This window comes from Sprattus sprattus (genome assembly GCF_963457725.1).
Source record: "Sprattus sprattus genome assembly, chromosome: 3".
NCBI classification, from domain to species: Eukaryota; Metazoa; Chordata; class Actinopteri; order Clupeiformes; family Clupeidae; genus Sprattus; species Sprattus sprattus.
Window position 1 is genome coordinate 49,181,914 of NC_137922.1, and position 5,000 is coordinate 49,186,913.

General features: G+C 43.9%; 1 protein-coding gene across 1 annotated transcript in view; it reads left to right on the plus strand.

Moving 5' to 3' along the window:
• The window catches only part of LOC308362822 (uncharacterized protein), a gene marked incomplete at its 3' end in the record, with an annotated part of 79,953 nt that overhangs the window by 12,087 nt on the left and 62,866 nt on the right, over positions 1-5,000 (plus strand). The gene's annotated exons all lie outside the window — the stretch shown is intronic.

A 5,000-nucleotide genomic window follows, 5' to 3' on the forward strand; every position in this document is an offset into this window, starting at 1 on the left:
GGTTGTGTGTGTGTGTGTGTGTGTGTTTGTCTGTTAGGGGTCTGAATGGTCTGTGAGGTTGGTAGAGGGTGACTGTCCAGAGGTCAGAAATCTAATTGGTGTCTCTGAGCCCTGTGTGTTCTCCCGACACCCTAGTGGGAGCCTGAGGATAAGGGATGCTGGGCCTTGTGACTGCACTGAGGGAATCAATGGAGATGCTCTCTGATAACAGGCACAAATAACAACAATATTGTAATTCAACAAGTATGTTTACTAACACCCTCTTGTGTTGTTCAGTACCGTTTATCATCTTTTATGCATTTGCCTCTGTGTGTGGAGTTGGTCTCTTCATCTACAAACACCCACATCCATGTGCACTGACTCTGTCCACAGTTCAAACCCACACAGAGAAGTATGACAACTTTTAGAGGACTTTTACTCACAACAGGCAAACAGAGTAGAGATAAACGGGGTAGAGAAGGAGGGATATTTAAGATAAAACTACACTCTGGACAGATTTTTTCAATGCAAAAGGTTAAGTTAGGCCTTCAAGGCTTATAGGAGAGTGAGTGTGAATGTGTGTGTGTGTGTGTGTGTGTTAGTGAGTGTGTGTTTTGTGTGTTAGTGCAGGGATTTGTCTGACGCCTTGTTTGTGTGTGTGTGTGTGTGTGTGTTTTTGTGTGTTTGTGTTTGTGTTTGAGCGCGTGTGTGTGTGTGTGTGTGTGTGTGTGTGTGTGTGTGTGTGGGTGTGTTTGGTGAGTTAGGTCTGTGTGCACACAGGGGTTAGTTTGGCTCTGAGCTTTTTCCTTGAGCTGTTTGATATGGCAGTGCCAGTCAGTCTGACACCCTGTGTGTGTGAGTGAGTGAGTGAGTGAGTGTGTGTGTGTGTGTGTGTGTGTGTGTGATAGTGTGTATATATGTGTGTGTGTGTGTGTGTGTGTGTGTATGTGTGTTTTCATCTCACCTCTGTCTAGTCCTAAAGCAATCAGAGTGTGAATATGCCAGTGGTTTGTGTGTGTGTGTATATGTGTTTTTGTTAGCGAGACAGGGAGAGGGAGAGAGAGAGAGAGAGAGAGAGAGAGCGCTTTTAACCTTATGTCTGACTGGACTTAAAGCAAGCACTCTGAGCTGGTGAGTGTGGCCATGCTGTGTGTGTTCCTCATTTTGCGTTCTCTTATAGCAATCACTCTGCCTGTCTGTAAGCTGGACTGTGTGCCTGTGCTTTGTGTGTGTGTGGTTAAGCGTGACTCACAGATTAGCCGACCTGCAAGTTGTTTTTAAAAGGTCTGTTTTGGTTGTATATACACTGTGTGTGTGTGTGTGTGTGTGTGTGTCTGTGTCTGTGTCTGTGTCTGTGTGTAAGCTTTACGTCTTTCTAACTCTGGAACTTATTGCTGGGATTACTGATGAAGGACATCTTGTCCAAAATGTCCTGTGTTCCTGAGTTAACAGAGTTTCAACGCATCATTTGTTTATAGTCTGAGCATCTGTAGCTAGTCTATAGGAGACCATCCAAATGAAGAGTGACCATATGTAGAAATACTTATATACTGTAGTATAGATTTTTATGTGAAATGTGAATTATTTTATGTGAACAAGACTGAAAAACAACTTGGTCATTCAGAGGATGAGAATACATCAACAAATATGTTTTGTTTCTTTGTTTATATTTGCAGTGTTTAAGGGGGCTTTTTATAGTTTGTTGTTGTTTATTCAGACTCATGTGATGAAAACCATGCGGCTATTTAGCATGACTGTGACTGGCTCAGGGGTGACGTAGGCTAGAGTAAGAGACTTAACTGATTAGCACCATAGCGAGATTACCATAGAGACTAGCACCATAGAGAGATAACACACGCTGCAATTATGCACCCATCCCTAAATGACAGCTTAATGACCAGGAAGGAGGGGGAGAGATGGAGAGAGAGAAACTCAGAGAGCAAAAGAAGAAGAGATAGAGAGGGCAGATCTGTGTCTACACACCATTATTATCAACTGACCACAGAACTGTGTCTACACAGCATTATTATCAACTGACCACAGAACTGTGTCTACACACCATTATTATCAACTGACCACAGAACTGTGTCTACACACCATTTGTGAGAAAGATCTGACATGATCAGTGTCTTGGGAAAAAAAAGCATAATAAGTCTGGTTCTTGATTCAATTCAATCTTGATTCTTGATTCAAATTCATTTTGACTTGATTCACAATTCGCTCCTCATGTTTTTCCCGATGGACAACTTTAAAATCTAAATATTTAAACACGTGCATCTTCTCCTTCTTTTGTCAGGAGTACTAGACTCCAAGGACAAACATCAGTGCACAAGTAAACCCAAGTGCTGAATTCTTCATTCAGCATTTGAAAGAGGAGATTCTGTAATGCACAGTCACAGACACACAGTGAAACATAGTATCTGGCACCTGATCCAGCATTCATAGAGTGGGGACATCAGGCCTTAACTTTGCTACAAAGACCTCTGTGGCCATGGCAACGTTGCAGCACATGCCACTGAAGGTCACCAGAGGGTTCTGGAACTGGACTTTTATAGAACACTGGCCATGAACGTTCTGGTTCTGGCTCTCTGATAAATGGGTCCTCCATTTTGTGACAGGTCTCATTAAAGTGCACACCCTTGGGAATAGCATTGTACAATACTTTTTTTTCATGGCGGTCACAAAGTTTAAGCTCTCTGAAGAGAGCAGAGCAGCGTCTCTGCACTGTTGTCAGGGTTACGTTGGTTGGGTGTAACAAATCAATCTGTAAAAGGGAAGACAGAGGGAGAGAGAAACTCAGATAGCAAGAGAGGGAGAGAGGAAGTTGGATAGCGAGAGAGTGAGAGAGAAACTCAGATAGCGAGATCGGGAGAGTAAAACTTGGAGGGGAAGAGAGAGAGAAAGGGGGCAAAGATGGAGAGGTAGAGACTGGGAGAGAGAGAGACTCGGAAAAAGATGGAGAGGGATGTAGAGATTCACAGGAAGATGGTGTCTGATGGAGAAAGTTCTAGAAAGATGTGCATTCATTTACCTTATCAGTCTCTCCCCCCTCCACTCATGGTTTTCTTGGTGTGAAAAAAAAAATTGAAAACACAATCATCGAAATGGAACACACCATGAATGACTGATTCTGGAGAATGAGCAATTTTTCCTTTTGTATGTCTCAGTGTAGGCCTACTTTTTCAGTCACACATAAAACGTCACACAAATATGCAGCAAAAAAAGTTGTCTGGACGTTCCTGAATGTAGCATGGTCAGCCAGGATCCTAGTTTGTATTTGTCGGAGTGTGATAGCGTTGTTTTCACAAACCATATTTCCAATTTCGGTCCCCTGTTCGGCTGTGAAATTGTGCGTGTTCTTCCTCCACGGTGTGGGTCTCTTTCAGTCCTGCAAAATACAAATACTGCGAGCACGGAGTATTCTATTGATATGCAGTTTTACAGTACTCAAGGCAAATAGATTTCGTACCTGTTCTCCATCCTGAAGGTTCTAATGATGGCAGCAACTGTGAAGCGGCTGAGATTTGGTTGGACCCTCTTGCCAGCCTCCCTCATGCTCAAACCATGGTTGAGCACATGGTCTACCACAGTGGCCAGAATCTCATTAGAGATGACCATTCTCTTTTTTCTTCCTCCTCCTCCTTCTTCTCCTTGTCCTTCTCCTCCTCTTCCTCTTCCTTGTGCTCCTCCTAATCTTCCTCCTCCTCTTTCTTCTCCCTGTCCTCCTTCCACTCTACCTCCTCCTGTCCCTCTCCTTCTTGTCCTCCTACTCCTCTTCCTCTGACTCTGGACCCTCTCCTTCTCTGGTTGTCGATCTCTTCCAAGTTCTCCATCAAACAAAACAGAGTCTCAAGGTACTTTAAAGCTGCATGTCCTTTTTACAAATTGCTCAACAGACCTGAATATTTAGAGATTTGACTTTGGGTGTTGTAGGTTGATGCTTTGAGATTTTACTTGAGAAGTGTGTGCAACAACTGAACATAGTGTGTAGTATTTTGACAACAAGGTGATGTTTAATTGACATCAGAGTGTAAACAAGGAAATTAAGAGTCTAATGCAGATAAGGGAGTGTGAAGTAGTGCCAAATCGGGTCGAGCGATTGGTACATGAAGTGAAGGTTGTGCAAATTGTGCCAAATTTTCGCTTTTTGTGTGTTAACAACTGTGGAAAAACTGTAAGCTGCAGGAACAGGGCTCACTGTTGAATGGGCTTGGCTCACATTAGACAGATTTGGTCCAGACCCGGTCCAGCATGGTTTAGACCCGGACGCGGTCCAGCAATGGATCACATTACACCCAGACCCGTTGTGTGTGATCCTGGTAGTGTCGTCCTCTTTGTGGCACAGGTTGCGGTGATTGAGTGTGTCTGAGCACCCCCTCCTCTCTCCTCTCAGTGGTGCTCTTGCAGCTGTGTGCTGGATGCTGAGACAGAGTCACTGTGTGAGCTTTGACAGATGAAACGTTCATGGGAAAATGGGATCATGTTTCAAAGTGTCTTTGATACACTGGAAGCACTAGCCATACTGGAGCGCCTATGACGAATGCGTTGTGACTGAAAAGGGGGAAATCGGGCCGAGGATTATGACATTCTACCCTGACACGTGACGCGCCTCAAAAAATGGGGAATCAAGACTCTGGAAGGTTCTACGCTAAAATCATTTTCAGTGAAATCTAATTACTGTGTTTAAAGTGAGAGTCAAGGGGGCACGGTGGTGCAAGCCGATAAGTCCCCCCCGCTTACGGGCTTCATTGCCCGCAGGGACAGAGGTCTAAGTCTGGACTGATGTCATTTCCCAATCTTCTCCCCACCTCTTCTCCGCCTCGCTTCCTGTCATAACTCTTCACTGTCCTGTCCAAATAAAGTAAAAAAAAAAAGTGAGAGTCAGGACGCCTCCAGAAGGGTTCTTCAGTAAACTTTTCATGAAGTCACTGGGAATACAGTCAATGAGGGCAAGTTAAAGAACCATTAAGGGATATTTAAAAAGGAAATTTTTAAATCATCATCTTCCTTCTGTCTTCTGT